This window comes from Manis javanica, chromosome 2, assembly GCF_040802235.1.
Source record: "Manis javanica isolate MJ-LG chromosome 2, MJ_LKY, whole genome shotgun sequence".
NCBI classification, from domain to species: Eukaryota; Metazoa; Chordata; class Mammalia; order Pholidota; family Manidae; genus Manis; species Manis javanica.
In genome coordinates this window covers 100,914,657-100,935,172 of record NC_133157.1, presented here as the reverse complement: position 1 = coordinate 100,935,172, position 20,516 = coordinate 100,914,657, and positions in this window count along the sequence as shown.

Here is a 20,516-nt window from a genome sequence, read left to right as displayed (position 1 = left end):
CCAGGAAGTGCTAAAAATCCAAAATAAATACAGCACTAAAAGTACACTGTCCAGTCTGAATTCGGGTGAAACCTTTGGTAAGGGGATCTTAGAAATGTGCTGCTTTTATTAGAGTTTTTCAAAAAATCGTTTTGAAAAGAACATCAATCACTAGAGATTTACTTGACTGTAATTTGAACTTTCTGCTTTACATATTTATAAGGTCTTTCACCTATCTTGGCAGGCTTTCAAATTAAGTGGGCTGGGAAATTTGGTGCTCTCTAGTTGTGAGTTGAGTCAGGTATTATTTGGTGGCTGCAACTGGGCTTTTAAATAAGAACGAAGTCTAAAACAAACTGTTAAACGAAAGCTACACTGTGGTTGCAAATGTAAAAATCACAAAAGTCAGCAAATACTGAAGTATGTCAAAACTGCATATATATGTTAGTTGAACACATTCGATATAAAATTCTTTGCCAGATAAATTTCTAATGATCCAAGGATAGAACAGGATTTAAAGGAATTGGATGAAGAGGTGTGAGGAACTGCCTACATTCTTCAGGATCCCTTCTCACACACACACACACACACACACACACACACACAGGCATGCACTTGTTCGTCTGGTACCCCTTACCCTGCTTGCCATTTATTTTATTTTATTGGAATAAAATTGATAAACAATATTACATTGGTTTCAAATGTGCAACATAGTGACTTGATAACTATATACATTATTAGATTCTTGCTCTGATAAGTGTAGTTGCCCAGTTACCATACCAAGATATTATAATATTTATGGTTATGTTCCATATGTTGCACCTGTATTCCTATAACTAACTTACTTTATAATTTGCAGTTTATACTGTTTTATCCCCTTCACCTATTTCACATCCCCCTGCTTGGCATTTAACATTCCTAGAGACTTAAAGCTAGGGCGACTATATAATTTATCTTCTAAACCAAGATATTTTTGAGAGTGAAAAGCAGGCATATAACTAATTACAGGATGACTGGAATAAATGGGGACTGCCCATGGTAAACCAGGAGGCAGAGTTCACTGTGCAGTAAGAAACCTTAACTCCCACCAGACAGGTTGTCTACAGGCATGGGTCCTGTGCCAGTTTAGGCAGAATCTGAGATGGACCCTGTATCTGGGCTGTGATCTACTGTCCTTGCTTTGACATGGACTGAAGTGGACAACACAAGACTCAGATTCAGATATATTTAATGAACTACCATGGTAAGGAAAATATCTGTACTGTATATCCATTTTATTTTGTAATCTCACAATAGTGATTCTGATGAGAATAGATTTCAATGACTTTTATTTGATTATAATCAGGAAAACATACTTAAGAAGTCCTCTAATGAAGAGAGTAGACTAAGATTCTTGAGAAATTTTCAAGCACTTTTCCTCTCAATAGAGAAAATTTGCAAGGGGCCATTTTCATTATATACTTTGTCTTTCCACAGCCTCAGTCCTGTCCTTTTGTCTCCCATCTCTTCCTCCACCCCTTCATATATACACACACACATATCCACATATGTATACACACAATTATACATATATAATTACATATGTACATACATATATAGTATGCACATATATATACACACATACTTTACAGATTAGAATTTGCTATGCACTTTCCACAATATGCATATTTCTAATCATATACATTGCTATGGGAAAATTTCATGATATACATCATTTGAACATCTTTTGCTTTGCTAAAGGTAAGATGTAGAAATGGATGTTTCAGAAAAGTTATCACTGAAAGACACAAATAATTCTTGTGTGTTTATTCAAATAGTTCTTGAGAGTTTAGAATGTACCAGGCATGATGGTTGGTACTGTATATACATTAGTGAACAAGAGACAATTTTTCTCCTTCATGGGGAGACAGAAAGACAAACAAGCAAACAAATATATAATTGTAAATTATGATAAGTACTATTAAATAAATAATCAGAATGCAGTCCTAGGGATTAAGAGGGAGGGAAACACATAGATAAGGTGGTAAGGAAAATGGTTTCTGAGCAGGTGACATTGAAGCTAGCCTTGAAGGTTGAGAAGCAGCCAGACTTGAAAAATGCACAAGAAATATCAGGACAGAAGGAGGGTATGGCTAAGGCTCTGAGGCAGAATGGAGCTTGGCGTATTCAGGAAGGTGAATGAGGCCAATGTTAGTGCACACCTTGAGAAAAAGGGAAAATGACATCAGGTAAGGTCAGAAATGTAGTGACATCCTGCAGAGGTTTGTAAGCTACAGAAAGGAGTTCCATATCTCAGCAAGTGAACTGTATTCAGAGTAGAATGTTGGAATTTGAGATTTTGGAGGTTTTATTGATGGTAAGATCCAGGAGGTCTGTGGGTAAATGGAGGAGAAAACATGCTAATTTTCAGCTTACATAGAAGCGTCACAGGGATTTGGTATTATTTTTAAAAATCCACATTTTTCTTATGCATCATTACAGCCATTGATTGTGACTCAGTTCATAAATAAATATGAACAAGAAACAACTAAGATTATACTTAGTAGTAGTAAAATGAAAAGGAAGAATTTAGGTAACTAATAGGCTCAGGTTTCTGCTTCTCTTTAGCAGTGTTGATACTGGTATTTTTTTATTCAAAAAACCTGACACTTCATCTCAGTTGAACTGATAAATCCTTTTTTTTTTAAGCAAATGAGGTGAAGCATCATCAAAGCTAGAGTTTAACATAATTGGAATAAAAACAGTTTTTCTTTTTGAATTTACTAACTGGTTGTTAGCAAATCAAAATCATATATACACATGCGCAGAAATAATGTGTTCAATTTCTTGGATTTTAAAAGAGAAAAATTTTAAAAGACCAAATCAATAGTGTGTATAAGGAATATCCTTATACATGTATGTGGATGTAGATAAGGGAATCCTTTAAATGAGTTATGATAGTAATAGGAATCTCTAAATAACTTGTGAACCAATTAGGTAATACAGTTTTTAAGATCTTTACCCCTCAGACTGTGAAGTGAAAGAAAATATGTTTTGGATATCCAGTTTTACTTTCTGAGACTTCAGTTACCCATGGTCAACCACAGTCTAGAAGCAGATGATTCTCCTTCTGACATATTGTCAGAAAGTCAATAATGACCTAACCCTACTTCCCACAGCCACATCATCCACCTCACTCCATCTCCTCATGCAGGCATTTTATCATCTCACATCCTCACAAGACGGAGGGTGAGTGTAGCACAATGAGATGTTCTGAGAGCAAGAGACCAGGTTCACATCACTTTTATTACAATATATTGTTATAACTGTTCTACTTGATAATTAGTTGTTAATCTCTTACTGTGCCTAATTTATAAATTTGACTTATCACTGGTATGTATATATAGGAGAAAACAGTACATACACAGTTTGGTACTGTCTGCCATTTCAAGCATTCACTGGGGGTCTTGGAATGTATCGCCATGGATAAGGAGGGAACTACTGTAATTTTAAATTAGCAGTATGGTACAACACACCATAATCAAATATAATAATATTTTTGCAGTGAAATATATGACCAATCACACTAAATGGGATAAATAAAGACTCTAGGTTGCCCCATATCAATTCAGGTCAGCTTTTGTCACCATAAAGATACTACAACTTATGAAAAAGCTTCTGCTTTTTAAAGGTTTTAGAAATTCATAATTGTGGATAAGGGATTGTGGAGCTGTAAGCTTTAATACCATTCAGTTTATTTAAAAAAATATTCTTAGCTTAGATCAAAGCTCACAATCTTAATGATAATTGAGTTAATTGGCAATGGCCAGACTTGTAGGCCCTAATGTATTAATGTACGCCATATTTTTTAATTTCTTTAGTTATTTGTGTGGTCTTGGACAAATTCTTTTAATTTTACCCTTTCTGTTTTCTCCCACACTTTCCTTAAGATTAGTGAAAAGTTATGCTTTTTGGCAAATGTATTTCAACAATAAATTCCTCAGACCTTTTCTTTACCAAATGTTTTAATATTATATCCTTAGCAGAGACTGTAAGAGTGTTTATTTCAAAACTCATTACCCATTGTGGACGATTTTGGATTGCATTTACCCATTGCAAATGAGGTGACATTTTCAAGAAGTCATTCTTAGGAGCAGTTTGTGACCAATGGTGTAGCAAAGGCTTCTTGCTGACTAACCAATATCCCTTTCTTTCTTGCTAATAAAACCTAGTTTCATTTTGGATTTGCCACATAGTTTTAACCACTGAGATTTAAGCAGAAGTCATTTAGTGGAGCTTCTGAGGAAGCATTTACAGGGGGCGACTCAGCAGGCAGTGCCTCCTACTTTACACATTTGCCCTTCTTCTTGCTTGGAATGTGGTCACCACACCTGGGTGGAGTCAGGAGCTACGTTGTGGCAACCAGGAGGAGGACTCATGGCTAAGGGTAGCTGAATAGAAAAAAGAGAACTAGGTTCTGCGAGGCCTCTATTCCATCCAGATCTTTTTTTAGAGGAAAGAAAAAGAAAACCGCTGATTTCTTTAAAGCCCTGTCTTACTGTGTCTCTTCTGTGTAGCTAAATGCAATTCCTTGTACAATTAGTGTGAATAATCTTCAAAGTATTTTCTCTGTTGAAATAAGCTACTTTTTAATTGTGAAATATTAGGCTGAGAAGGGGAACAGGGAACTTTATGGAGTGAAAGAAATCTGTCTTAATCTGGGTTGTGGTATATATGAAACACCTATATTATATGGATATGTGCCATATGAACACATGTATTATATATGTAAAAATTTCTGAGCTATACATTAGTGCAGTGAATGTGTTATGTATGTATGTTATTTCTTATTTAAAGGGAGATACTTTGATTTAGTACAAGGATGGTATCTGATAATTTGAATACAGACATTGTAAAAGAGGTGGACAGATACCTTTCTTTAAAAAAAAAAACACTTAATCTCTTTGTTCTAAATGCCTAAGACAATTACCCATTTCTCTAATTTAAAAAATTGTGTTCCTATATTCATGTTTCCCTATAATCGTTCTAGAACGATTCATGTTCTAGAACTGCCTATGCCATCATTTTGCACTCTCAATATTCTTTTTCTTATATTCCTATTTGACAGCTAGGTGTATGCCTTCAGCAGCAGCAGCCATCTTCATTTTAGGAACTTAAATCTTGGGTGACCTCAGCTGCTGCTCAAGTTTCTCATTCCTATATGGTTTATCAGAGTTCTAGGCTCTGTGGTAATTGACCTAGTGTGGACCTAGTGGGTGTGAAATGGTTGAACAGCAAAATCCTAGGCTGGAGTTTTCTTGTAGTATGATATAGGAGGTGTCATAGTAAAAACACAACAAAAAGGAATTTTTTTATCTAGTATTCAATACGAAATTTACTCTTTTTGCAATGAAAAAAATGACTATAGAATGTCTTCCCCTCCATGACGTCCTCCTCCCCAGCAACCCTCACCTGACTGCAGGGTAGTGGTAAAAAAAAAATAATACATTGACAGAGATTATACTGCTTAAAATTTCAGCATTACAGGGATTTATGAAGTGAAAGAGGGACTGGAGTAGCTATAATAGAAACAGTTGGGAAAACCTCTCACTTAAAGTATGAATCTTGAACTGTTACAAAAAGAGAGACAAAACTTCTCTGTAGGAAATCATTAAAGCTTCCATACAAGAAAGACCATTTACTGTTATGGAATATGAATCATTATGAGTACAAAAAAAGAGTTGGCAAATAATTCAGGCCAAAGATGACACAGGAAGAAGAATTTAATAGGATCAAATAATAAATAATTTCCCTAGCTATGTCTAGGTAAGGGTTCTTATAATTCCTTAGTGTGGTAGTATGGGGATTGATGTTAATGACAGAATCTACACAGGTGGTTTATTGTTTTTTAGTATTTAGTCAGTTATTCTTAATAAATTCTGTCTTTATATTGTTTTGCACTGGAAGAACACTTTAGGCATTGTTCTAAGTTAGATTTGGGACTGAATAGCTCTCAACTAACAATTGCAATAAAAATTCTGGTGTGCAGATTAGGTGGAGCAGAAAAGCAGCACGCTTACAGAAATGTGCTTTAATAAGGCTTATTCCTGTTTATCTGGGTTAATATTTTATGGGGCCACATTCTGGGAAGCAGGACGCCTTTATTTTGCTAGTAAGAGTAACTAGTAGAGAGAGGCAGCTCTTTCAAAGTTAGATTGCCAGTGTGATGATTCACTTCAACTTTCTGACCATGGGAAGAAGCATTATTTGATATATGTGTGATATAAATATACATATTTATTAACTACCAGACTTGATCCAAGGTCAAATCCAGTTCTCAAATTTTCTTCTTGGTAAAAATAAGCAATAGTCTATGTGACTTTTACTCTATTATTGTGTATTATTTTATTCCATTGCATTCATTTATTTCCCAGATGGTAAAAGTAATAGAAACTCATTACCAGCCATTTGGAAATTATGGAAATGTGAAATAAAGAATATATTAACCACTTGTAATTCTGCTTCTCTGGGTCTCTTTCCAATGTCTTTACTTGTACTTCTTTTTGTGTTGGCAAACTTTCAGAATAAAGGGTGCCAAGTCAGAGATCCCTATTATACAACTGAACAAGTATATGTAAGAGCAGTCACAAAAATAGCTCAGACAGAAGTGATTATATAATTAACACAACTGCACCCTACTTTGATAAAGGGCAGAGATTTTTCAAGAGGTGTTAGAAAACTGTGTGCCCTTCTGTCATTCTAAATTTTCTTAAAATCAGACAACACAAGTACAGATTACTTTAAATGAAATAATCAGATTGCTTACTTGAATGGGGTTACAGGGAGAGACTATTAAATAGAGGGGTAACTTTGGAGCATGAAACACTTGGAAAACAGGAAAAGATAGTCAATGGGAAAAAATGAAGATATGGGATTCCAGAGGATGAAAGAGAAGAGGTATTAAAATTGGGGAGGTAGAGCAAAAAATAATATGGGGTGCCATAGATACAGTGGCCAGATAATTTATAGTCAAATCAAGAACATTTTCAAGAGTGAACAGCATGATCATTAATTGCACTGGGACAACAGGTTGGCTTATATGTGAAAAATCAGGAATATGATTATTTTAGGTATGCTTTTTTAAAAAAGAAGCCCATAGCCCTGTGGCAGCCAATTGTTTTCTACCAATACCATATATACAATAAGTTCTTGACATTACATCCTTAAACTTTGACTCACCATCATTTACCTCTTACAGATTTCTACAAGCACAAGGGGATGCCAGGTAGGTACTATTTATACTCACTGAGGGTTCTTTAAAGAGATTGCTTATCCAAGAATTAGTGTAAAATGTTGATGAGACCAAGATCAAGTTTTGGTCATCATGAGAGTGAGTTAGAGTCTGTCTATTTTAGGGTCCAGACTTCACTCTCAGCACTTCTCATAAAGATCTGTGCTATTGGCTCTGCTCTTTATGGGAACTTAAGCCAGAAGCTGGTGTGCATGTGAGCTGTCTTGGCCTCTCTGCAGTTCTGTTGTAATGTATTCAGTGTCCTCAGGGAAGTCTTGAGATGTAATTTTCACTAACAGATATCTTAAACTGTTTGCATTTTCAAGTCACTTTGTTGTGTCCATTGTACATATTTGGGAACCAAGGCATCAAACTTCAGTTTGCAAACCTTAATGTGAGGAATACGTGTAATAGGGAACAAGGCTAAATCCTTCTCTCTTTTGAACAAGTCCTGAAGCAATGTTTCTGAACCAGTTTTCACCCTGGGAAGTTGAGGTAAAGGGGCTGAAAAAAACTCTTTATTGAGAGCTGCAACCCATTAGGCTTGGGACTCTGAGCCAAGCATGATCCTGGGAATTTGCTGTTGCCAAAAGAACCCCAAGAAGGCCCTCTGTCACTCTAAGGCCCCTTGGGCTGGCATGTGGCACTTCATACCATTAGAACATGTTGACTGTAGTCAAATCTCTCCCTACAGTTCTCTTTCTCTGTGGTCTGTGTCAAAATGGGACTCAGACTAGCTAGACTCTCAACCTGGAGATGCCCCAAGCAGTCCTGGGTACATGATGGAAAGCTGTGGAACCCTGGGGACCTATAGATGATATAGATGGTACTTGGCGACTCCCTGCTCTTCCCAGCAGGAGGGAGCTGCAGTGCTTCCTGTCTGTCAGCGGACTGGAATAGGGCTGCACATCAAATTACACAGAGTTCATCTGGTCAACTGCTCTTTTAGGAACACTCTGTGGTGGGATTTCTCAAACTAGGGATTCGAGTGTGTCTGAGCTCTCTGTGAGACTTCAATTTTTTTCTTTTTATTAAATAATATTTTAAAAAATTATATAAGCATATTCTGGATCATCTGAATGACCTCCCTATAGCTAAAGGCTAAACTGAAATTTTAGTCTAGTGTTTGTGTTCATAAGTGAATTAGTCCCAAGCAATTCTGCTTTAAAGAGGGAACTAATAAGAAAAGAAACAAAGCAGACTTTATATGTAAACGATGCATTTGTACCAAGTGAAGGCCACTGAATATCACAACAAGCCATATGCACAAAAGTTTTACAGTAATTTGTTTGAAAAAATGATAGAGAAATGTTTTCTCACAGTACCTGGTTTTAATCTGACCACAGTAGTATCAAATCCATGGCTACAGCTGGGGATGAGAACAATATCATCTGTTGCATGGAATTAAGACTTTCAATTTAAAAATTATTGGTTTTATTGTACTGTTTATATTCAATTTATAAATTGATATCCTTTATAGTTACATAAGCTCTCTAAGTATAAGGAATTTATACCTAGTTGTATGTGCACAAGAATAATTGTTAAAGAACATGAACTCAGGGGCCACATTACCTGGATATTAAGCTTAGTTCTGCCACCTACTTGTGAGTAACCTTGACAATGTTCTTTAACTTTTTTGTGCCCCAGTTTGCTCATATGAATGGGGATAATAATGGTACCATGAGAAATAACTGAATACATGCAAATTATTGGAATACTGCATGGAAATGCTAGGTATTCTTTTTTTTAAGGTATTATTGATTTACACTCTTATGAAGGTTTCACATGAAAAAACAATGTGGTTACTACATTTACCCATATTATCAAGTCCCCACCCATATTCCAATGCAGTCACTGTCCATCAGTGTAGTAAGATGCCACAGATTCACTATGTGCCTTCTCTGTGCTACACTGTTTTCCCTGTGATCTCCCACACCATGTGTACTAAACATAATACCCCTACATTCCCTTCTCCCTCCCACCCCACCAACCCTCCCACACCCCTCCCCTTTGGGAACCACTAGTCGCTTCTTGGAGTCTGTGAGTCTGCTGCTATTTTGTTCCTTCAGTTTTGCTTCATTGTTATACTCCATAAATGAGGGAAATCATTTGGCACCTGTCCCTCTCTGCCTGGCTTATTTCACTGAGCATAATGTACTCCAGGATGCTAGGTATTCTTATGGTAAAAATAATTTAGCTCAGTAATTTTAGTGAATATCCCAAAGTGTGAGAAGCCTGCTCTCTTGTATAATCAAAGTATATAAAATAAGTAACATTTACATAGCACATCAAGTTTATAAATTACTTTTTCATATTTATTATCCATTAAAATTTCAACATCTAACCTGAATGCTAGATATTATTTTTCTTGCTTTAAAGATGAGAGGAATGAAGAAATGAGAATGAAGGAAAATTTTGTAACTGAACATCTTCCCATTTGCTTTTGGGCTACTAGGAAGCCCAGAGCTAATTTTGTACTTTTGTATTTATTAGTACTTGTGAAGGACTTATTGGTCTGGACACCTGTGATATATTCTCCCTCCTGGTCTTGGTTTTCTATTCTCATTTATATTTTCCTTGATTCTTAAATTTTATGTATACTGTTTTATTATTTGGAATTCTTCTGATCTGCCTCACATATGTTTTGAAAAAATCTGAGCCACACATAAACAAACTGATCCATGGTTATATAACTTGTAAGACTCAGACCTTGACCTGAGTTCTTTTACCTTCAGGGGAAGTTGCATTTATTGAGCATCTAATATGACCTGGTGCTTTATAGGCATTATCTCATGCAATCCACACATTAACTGGTGTGAGGTAGGTCAGTTATTGACAAAGTTAATTACAAAGTTAATTGACAAAGTCAGATTACAAAGTTACTTACTTGATTAAGGACAGTCTTTACTTTCAGTTGAAGAAATTGAAGCTTATGAAAGTTTTAACACTTTCCCAACGTTAATAAATGTTCTAATTTCTGGTCCTATAAATTGTTCTTAAAAGAATGAGCTTCCTCTTCTAAATTCTGCTCTGTTGTTAAGGGTTTAGGGCTAGATCTTTGTATTCATCTCCCCGCCCCTTCCTGTCCCCGACCATGTAGCTTTTCCTCTTAGGGTTTTGCCAAGAACAAAATGACCATCCCAACTACCTGCCACTTAAATAATATATTTATAACTTTTCAGCGAAAAAAATACTTCTATAACAGAAATACCATAAATATCAAGTAAAGATGTTCCCACCTTACCTAGTAGACTTTCAGGGACTCCCTGAGCACAATGCTCTTTCTATCACTGTTGTACTCATGCCCAGGATCCACATCTGCATTTTAGACAGAACCAAAAAAGGAAACTCAGAGACTGGTGCCTCCTGATCCTGGCCAACTTGCCTGTTTCTTTATTTGGGTCAGTCTTAATGGTTTTTTACAGGATTTAGAGATGGTCACTAGATTGGCACCTGTCAACTTTTCCTGGCTCTTCCAAACCTGTGATAGGATTGCTCCTCTAACAGCCAGCCAGCAAGGAGGGTGGCAAAGTCAGCTCTTGGTTGAATTAAGGCAGAACAGAAAGTGTGGGACTGGGTCTTACCATTATTGTTGCTGGGCAACTGTATCTGGGGATGTCTCTTCCAGTGCACCAGGTGAAACCTCATCCTGGATGGGGTAGGGCTCTTGACTCTGGAGGAGAAAGAATTCTTGAGCAGGTCAGAAGATTAAGGTAAGGAAGGAACTCACTAGAGCAAGAGAAGCAGGGAATGGCAGCTGCCTTGCAGGCAGCAGAGGGCAGGAAAGAATAGGAGGGAAGCTTATTAACTTCTGCTCAGCATAGGGCAGATCCCTTGCCAACTCTTAAAACCCACGCTTCCATTGTGCACTTGGATCTGTGCAGTGTGGGAACTAAGCCCCTACCATCCCAGGATCTGGGGAAGCTGCAGAGCACTGGATGGAGTGAGATTATGTTCTGAGAATTTCCCAGAGGCAAAGTAAGAAGATTTTCAGGCAGGCCACTAAAGAGCGTGGTTATACAGCCACAGTCCTGTCTGGTTCATCCAGGTGTTGGGAACTTGCAAGCTCAAATCAGAGATCTCAGTAGCTCCTTCCTATGTATCTGGACTAGAACTGAGGCAGAGTGAAGACTTGTGCTTAAGTCTGAAAAGTGGAAAGAAATGCAAAGTGATAAAGACACTGGAAGAGCAGAGACAAAGCACCATGAACTGAGCAGTGAGGAGGCTTTGTTTAAAAAGTACACACTTGAAGAAAAAGGAGTGTGAGCGAGCAACCTCAGAGAGGAGGTGCATTTAAGGTTTTGGGGGTTTATAAGGCCTCTTGGGTAGGGGTCAGCATAAGGCATGATGTATACAGGTGATTCATAATTCCTTTGAAGTTTTGCTTTAAGAATAGGCTTTTTTAGGTGACTGTGTTGGTCCAGATCTCAGCATTCTTTATCACATAGGTTCATTTACACTTTGGAGGTCTATCTCCTGTCCTGATTACTTACTTGATTAAGTACAGGGAAGAAGAGGAAGAACAGCCTATAGATTAAGTTAAAGAATAACTGGGACCTTTTTTGCCACCTAAGTAGAGCTTACAATGGCATGACCCTTGTCCCATTTCCCTGCCCTACCTCATTATGATTTAGATTGATGTCATAAGGAGGCACAGGAAGTGTAGATAAATACCATCCAGAGAATAAATAGCATTTGAATCTCAATTGTCCTGCCATCATTATACAGCAGTCTTTCTAGTGTTTCCCAAAGTGATGTTTCCAAAACTTCACAGTTTTTGCTATATCCTTGTATCACCTTTACTATTATTTACTTAAATTTAATTTAATGACATTTTTCTTAAATATATTATTTTAAAGGGAGACTTTATATTGCCAACATTAATGGGAAAGGAGTTTCACTATTACTACAAGATAATCTTCAAACTACATATAGTGACAATGATACTCTTAAATTCTTTCCAGACACAGGGGTTAGGAATTAGGATGGCTGTCATTTATTTCTAACATATAACTTTCTGTGCCATCATTTTCCTCATTTGAAAAGCCTCATAACTATTTACCATGTTTATCACAGGTCATTATCTGTGAGGAAGAGGAGAGCCCTCCTGTGCCAATTGCAGGAAGTAATTGGAGACTCAAGGGCATTAGGTTATGGAATGAAGAAGTTAATAAAGGTATGAAACTACAAATAAAGAATCAACATCATGACACACAGCTGAAACCAGAGGGTACTAAGTTTAATAAATTTCCCCCTTGGTTACATGTAGAAAGTCTACTGAACTCTTTCTGCAGACTTTGAATAAGATGGGTAAAGAAAAGCAAAATGAGGGTAAGATCTTATAATAAAGGAACAATTATAGATGATTCAAATGAGGGGAAAATTCACAGCAGTGGATAAACGAGTTGAAGATAAAAGGACAAAAAATGTTCTAGTGGTAAAAACTGTAAGTCCTGATTCGTGGGCAAAATTCTGCATCTGGTGATCATGCCAAATTAATCTATTGATTTTGCAAATATGCACATATCCTGAAGGGTTCCTTTATCACGAGCTTTTAAAATACTACATGAGCTGCCTAGGTGGCTTTTATTGGTCACTGGAGGAGCAAAGAAACACCTCAAAGAAATGTCTTAAGAAAGACCCACAGATCATAGAACCATTTAAAATATAACTTATTATTCAAGAAAATTCAAATAAATAATTTATTACCCAAATATAGGGATTATTTTTGAAAGCACTAATTAAAATGCCATTGGGAATAATTATCAGATACATTCTTTCAGTGATTCAGCTGCCAGAATGAAAGATTATAACTTGGTTAAGCCTTGGATAACTTGCCTTGGATGAGACAAATTTGTGATTTATTTTGGAAGCAATATATGAAGGAAAAATGAAAATTGCTATTAGGTATTGTGGCAGTTCTATAACTTGGGCTGAGAATAAGAAATGTTTACAAATAATTATAAAACGAAAAAAGTTGAAAAGATGACACAGTAGCAAAACTTCCTTTAAATCAGTTAGCAAGAGTTGGGGTGTGAATAGGTATGATAATAAAGACGATATGACTAAATGGAATAAGCCATCAACCTTGCACTTTTTATTAAAGAGAAATGCTACTGTGAATATATTCAGGTGCCACATACCTCCATTAAGTGCATCTAGGGGAAAATTATGTATACATATACCTTGTATACATTGCTTCCTAGAAAGCCAAAGCGGAGTTAAAAAATTTACATGATTGTCATTTTTTTGAATTCTGTGGAAAGGGAAGAGATAAAGAATAAATTTTGTTTTTCTTTTCACCAAAGCCATAAAAATCCAATTTCCCCTGCCAGTTTGGGTCCAATAGCTGTAAATGTGGTGTAGGCTCATATCAATTTTAAGGGGCAAAGAATCTCTTGGGGTTTGGGGGGCTTTCAAAAATATCTTTTACTTAATACTAAAAGATGGGATATGAACTAAGGAATTCCATATAATTGAATGTGATCTTAAATTAAACATTTTAAAGAAGATGGTTGAATTTTCCTGCCTTCTGGAGGTGTTCACCTAGGATGACTGAATTTCACCACTTCCTCAGGATGAGTGGTTTCCAGGCCTTGAAGGTGACTTGATGCTGAGTAGGTTCTCAATCACTGATTAGCAAGTTTGACATAGGGAGAGTCAGCTTTCTCAAAATTGTAGGCATAACCATGGAGGCTCCCTCATCTCCAAAAATTCTCCAGCCACAGAATGGCACCCACATGGTCTTGGAGGTATCTGATGCAAATGTACAGGGCTAAGGCTAGTCAGAGGAGAAGACCACTGCCATGGCCAGGGTACATAAGAATTCTGGCTTTTCCTGGGTATGTGAAAAAGTGGCCTACACATGGTCTTATGTCCCTGAAAACTTCTTGATGTCCTTAAGGATCAGTGGTATTTCACTCAAGGAGTCTTTTGAGGCATACTTATTTTATTGAATTTAACATACATACTAAAAATGTACAAATGGTCAATGCATAGCCAGATGAAATTTTATGAAATGCAAAGGACCTGGATGAAGAAATAGTGTTAGAATTCTGGAAACCTATCTTCCAGTTACTCTCCATTAAGTAACTATTACCCTGACTTCTGACACTTGAGATTGGTCTCACCTATGTTTGAATCTTAAGTGAACAGAATCATATGACATATATGTACATGTTTGTTTATATTGTGAGATTCATTTGTGTTGTTGCATAGGTGTAATTCCCTCACTGAAGTATACTATTTCACTTTTGAATATACCACAAACTTATTTATCGATTCTACTGTTGGTGGACAGTTGGGTACCATTTTTATCTCTTACTGGACAGACTTAGCCCAAAAATTTTGGCTTCTGGACTTTAAAGGAATGTTTCTAAGGGTTGGCTTGAATGTAATGTTGAAGGCTTAGTACTACCCAGACAAAAGGCTTATATGAGGGATAAGTTGTTATATAAGGAGGAATGCCGATTATCATCAGAATTTGCTAAGACTTCTCTAAGAGGAAGTAAAGAATATAATTCATATATTGGAATTCTGCTGAGGTCTTCTGAGTATAATCAAATATTCATACTTTACACATGTCTATAAGGTTATTTCTTGCCTTTTCTTTAAATGAAGTTATGTGTGTCCTGGAATTTTGTAAATTGCAAAGCCTGTTTATACATCATCACTACCCTGAGAAACTCAGAAATAATCAATATTTTTCTCTAAAAAATAATACTAAGACCTTTTCTAGGTAAGGTAGAGGCCTGATAATTCATTATAAAGGTATTCTTGTCTTTATGTTTAGTTCCCAAGAGCCTGAGCTTTCAGTATAAAAGCTCCCATGAGGAAGGGCTGGTTTGGGCCTGTGGATTGGCTCTTGTCCACACAGCTATGGTGATGTGGTGGTTGATCATGGATGAGCTTATCACATTTGTGATTATTTAATGTTTGTCTTTTTCTTTAAACTTTATGAAAGCAATGACTGTCTAGTTTACTACTCAGTTTTTAGGTTTAGCACAGTACCTGGACCATGACAGATGCTCAATAAATGTTTTGACTGAATTTCTTAGCACCTAGGAAGAAGTCTGTTCTTCCATTGTCTGTTTCACACTGTTGGGGTTTAGCTCCAGATCCTAACCTCTTCCAAGCTGTTCTGTCATGTGGAGAAACTGTGGTTTGCCTGTTGCATCCTGTAGTCGGATAGGTACAAAGATGGTATTCGAGGTCAGATTTTGATTATGTGAACCATTACTGTAGTTTTGAAGTAATGGATTCCTGGCAAGCAACGCTATGATTCTTATTAAGGTTGTAAAGAATGTCTGGCAACAGATGCAATCTGATCAAGGGAGTTTTAAACTGTATATTACGGGACAGAGAGAAAATAATTATTTAAATAATATATTGTAATATCTACTATTGGCCAGGGCTAGGTGATGTCCTAAGTACTTTAAATGCAGTAACTCATTCAATCCTTGCAAAACCCACACGAGTTAGAGAGTATTATCACGCCTATTGTAAAGATGAAGAAACTGAGCCCCAGTGAGTGACTTGCCCAGGCTCATGTAAGATGCGGCGCTAGGATTCACACCAGTGCAGTCGGCCTCCGGAGTTTGTGCTTGTAACGTCTGTTCCTCTGCCTTTCAAAACTGCAAAGCTTAATGTTCTGGAAAAAATACTTTGTGACAGAGACAGAAAAAATAGTATTCCCAGCTTAAAGAATAACAACAACAAAAAACAAAACTGGCGAGGTGAGGGTCGCCCTCAGACGCTAACGCACGGGGACGCAGGGCGGGGACAGCAGCAAAGCAGGCTTTACATTTCAGCGCTCACAAACCCAGCAGGCACGTCACCGCCGACTTCCGGGTGTCTTCCTACCCGTGTACGTGCGCATGGCTACAAACATGACAGGATTTTTTTATTCTGCCTTTTTCATTTAACACTGTCATAAACATTTTACTATACTGCTACACAATTTTCGAGAAAATATCACCACATTATTGTTCTCATTTGCTTTTTTAATTAGCTCATTGAAGATTTTTCCATGTTTGTTTACAAATTGTGTATCCGCTATGTAAATTGCCTATTCACACCTTGCCCATTTGTCTGTTAAAATCTTAACATTTTTCTTATGAATTTATTTGATTCGTTTTTGCAATATAGACTTTTTTTATTACCCCTTTAGTGACAAGATATAATTCTATTTCTGTGGCTTTGAACCATTAAAGATATATATAATCCACCTAGATTTACTTTTGTACAAAGAATGAGCGTAAAAATTATATTTTCAAGTTATGGGATTCTAATTTCTTCAACAATGTTACTGAGTAACTTTTCTCACCCGTAACCCCTCCTCCCTGTTTTTATCTCTAGAAATCATAGGCATTCTAGGATGAGATGCATGACCACAATGTGATAATTAAGAGACATACTTTATGAAATCTTACTATCAGATCTGAAGATTGGAAAAATAAGTAAATATAAAACATTGATGAGTGTAATAGAAAAAAATAAACCATAGAACAGGAGATAGGTTTAGGAAGAGTCAGATTGGCCACAGAGATTGTAATTTTAAATAAATCTGTCTAGAAAGGTTCACTGTGAAGGGGGATAGTGAAGGCAAATGGTTATCTGAAGGAAGAGGAAAGAGCAAGTGCAAAGAGCCTGAGGCAAGAGCCTGCTTATTGTGTTTGATACAATACAAGGAGGAGGCCAGAGTGGCTGGAGTGGAGAAAGAAAGAAGAGGTCAGAGAGATGGAGGTGTGTGCGGACTGTATAGGTTTGTAGAGCCTGAAAAGAAGATTTAATCAAGTATCTACAAATTGGAGCATGGAAACACAGAGTACATTTGGATTGGTATCAAAGGAGAGAGAAGCTAGGTGGCACTACTATGAAATATAACACAGACTGCCAGGACAAATGCAGGATATGGATGTCACATTCTTAAATGGATTCCAAATCTAGCCCAGGTGTATCATTCCACAGTAAGGAGTACATGGGTTTTGGAATTATGTAAACAGGCTCTAATTCAGGCAGAGTAATCTCAGGAAAGCTGCAGAAACTTTCTCAGAGTCAGCAGCAGCATCTGTAAAATGGTAATATTTGTACCTAGTCACGACTGAGAAGCTATCATTGGCTACCTATTTTGTTCTATGATATGGAATCAGATCTTTGTATAGCATTTCTTTTCCTTGTTCTTAAGGATGAGACATTAACTGTACCCTCTCAAACTGCTTTTTAAAAATCTATTCATAGAAACACTGGAGATAATTTGCACTTGGTTTTGTCATAGAGGATTTGCCATCACCTTCCTTCTAGTTTATATATAGTGGGTTTTTTAATATTTTGATATTCATGTTACAACACAGATGTCCCCAAACCTCAAAAGCCTGTGACCACAAATTAAAGTCTCATTCTTTTTATGTTAAAAACAGAATGGTTTTGAGCCCCAGCACAGCTGATTTAGTAAAGTCCAGTCTCCCACTCCCATCATGTGAACAGTGCTGCCTTTTAGTGGTCTTCTTCTTTTTAAAAAAATATCTTTTTTTTTGCCTGTCTTCTCTGTTTTTGCTTTTCTCTTATACCAGAAGACCATCCCATGTCTTGTATACAACCTAATGTATTTTCTCTATATTCATATAGCTATTTATATACATATTTATACACATACATATTTTGTTTCATTTATTTTACATAAATGGAATCATGTATGCACGCCTCTGTGCATCTTACATTTCTCAATAACACCACCTGGAAATCTTTTGGTGTTGACTAATTTCACCCATTCTGCCCTTGTAAGCAAACAAAAACAAAACAAAAGAAAACTTTTGTTACATACTGCCATAGAACAATCCACAGAACAGCAGGGGAAAAAATGTAACTAATGGCTCCTTCATGCCAAAACAAAGGAAATCTGTTCCAAGTATAATTGATGTTGCTACTGGTTGTGGCAGAAACTTAAAGCAACTTATAAATGAAACTTTTTCAGATTCAACATAAAATGAGACAAAAATGCTAAAAGAGGGTCCTGCTTTCACTAGGCACCCTTATCTGCCTGATGTATGGATTGGTTTGGGAAAGGACCCATGTGATTGTCTTATTGTAGGATATTAAAAGTGCTAGGATCCACCTGCAATTTTTTTCAGTTCTTAGTGGGCAATGTCTGCTATTAGAAGCCAAAAATTCGCCAGAAGAAAAGTCATGCTTTATCATCAATAGACCACAATCAGCAGGTAACAAATTCAAGCAGGAAATGTAGGGTGGTGCACTTATGTGAGTAGTCAAGTTCACAAGTTTTGTTAGCACAGAAAGGGGAGAACTGGTAGTAAAAGTTGATGTGCAATATGGCTAGGAGGTTTTAGTAAATTTCAAGTTTAATATGCAGAAATAGTGTTAAGCAGTTATTAAATAATGTAATTTGTTGATAGAATTGAACTGTTCAGACCTCAATGAGTAACAGACTTTCTAAACTTTCATGTTTGGTCCTTATTTGGATTTCTGCTGTACATGTCATATTTTGAAAGACATTCAAAATATGAGAAAACAGAGAAGACATTCAAAAACAGAGAAGACAGGCAAAAAAAAACCTCCTTCAGAGAGGATAATTATAGGGGCTAGTCATTTCATTTATAAGGTGCTATTTCTTTTAAAAAAGGAAAAAATGTGAAAGAAATTCCAAAACTGCTAACATTTATTCATTTTGAGGGGCAGGTACATGGAAGCTTAATACAAACATAACTTGGAGATATTTTGTATAGTTGAATTTCCTTATATAGGTTGGTTAGGTGCATTTGGTCTGAAGTATAGTTTAAATCCAAAGTTTGCATGTTGATTCTTCTGTCTGGATGATCAAACCATCACTAATCTAGCATTGCTGAAATTGGGGGTACTGAAGTACCCTAACCCTAACCCTAATCCTAACCCTAACCCTAACCCTAACCCTAACCCTAACCCTAACCCTTTTGTACTGTTGTCTATTTTCACCTTTGGATCTGTTAGAATATGTCTAATATATTTAGGTGGTTTGATGTTGGGTGCATATATATTTCCAGTTGTTATATCTTTTTGAAGAGTTGATCCATTTATCATTGTATAATGACTTTTTTGTCTCTTGCTACTGTTTGGCTTAAAGACTACTTTGTCTGATGTAAGGTGTAGCTATAGCTGCTCTTTTTGGGTTTCCACTTGCATAGAAGATCTTTCTCCATCCTTTCAGTTTGGACCTATGTTTTCCTTAAAGCTGAAGTGAGTGTCTTGCAGGCAAAATATAGTTGGGTCTTGTTTTTTTAAATTCATCCAGCTGTTCTGTGCCTTTTGACTGAGAATTCAATCCATTACATTTAGTTACTGATATGTAAGAACTTACTAATGTCATCCTACAGTTTTCTGGCTTTTTTGAGTTTCCTTTTTCTTTTTTTCCTTTCTTGCTGACTTCCTTTCTGAATTGGGGATTTGCTGTGGTAGTATGCTGGTTGCCTTTTCTTTATCTTGTGGAAACAACCTAACTTTATACCTTAAGGAACTAGAAAAAGAAGAACAAACAAAGCCCAAAGTTAGCAGATAGAAGGAAATAGCAAAGATCAAGGCAGAAATAAATGAAATAGAGACCAAAAAAAGCAATAGAAAAGATCAATAAAACTAAGAGCTGTTTACATGAAAGTATAACAAAACTGAAAAACTTTAGGTAGACTATGAAGAAAAAAGAAGACTCAAAATTATAAATGAAAGAGGGGATGTCATCTGAAATAAATAAAAGTCATGGGGGACACCTATGAAGTACATAATCTCATAAGAGACTACTATGAACAATTAAATGCCAACAAATTGGATAACCTAGAATAAATGGATTAATACTGGAAACATACAATTTATCAAGACTGAATCATGAAATAGAAAACATGAACAGACGAATGAGTAAGGATGTTCATCAAAAACCTCCCAACAAGGAAAATCCAAGGACCAGTTTCACTGTGAATTCTACCAAACATTTAATTATATTGGAATTATAAGTATATCAATTCAATAGTTCGTATAGTTTAAGTTTACACAATCAATTATATCTCAATAAAACTGGAAAAAAAGCATTGTAACTACAGATATACATCAAGGAAACATTGAAAAATAAAAATCTTTGAAAAATCATCCCTAGAGGAACTGAACAATGTATTAGAACAGATGTATGTAATGGACATCTACAGAACACTCCATCCAAAATCAACAGGATACACATTCTTCTCAAGTGCACATGGAACATTTCCAAGAATAGATCCTATACTAGGCCACA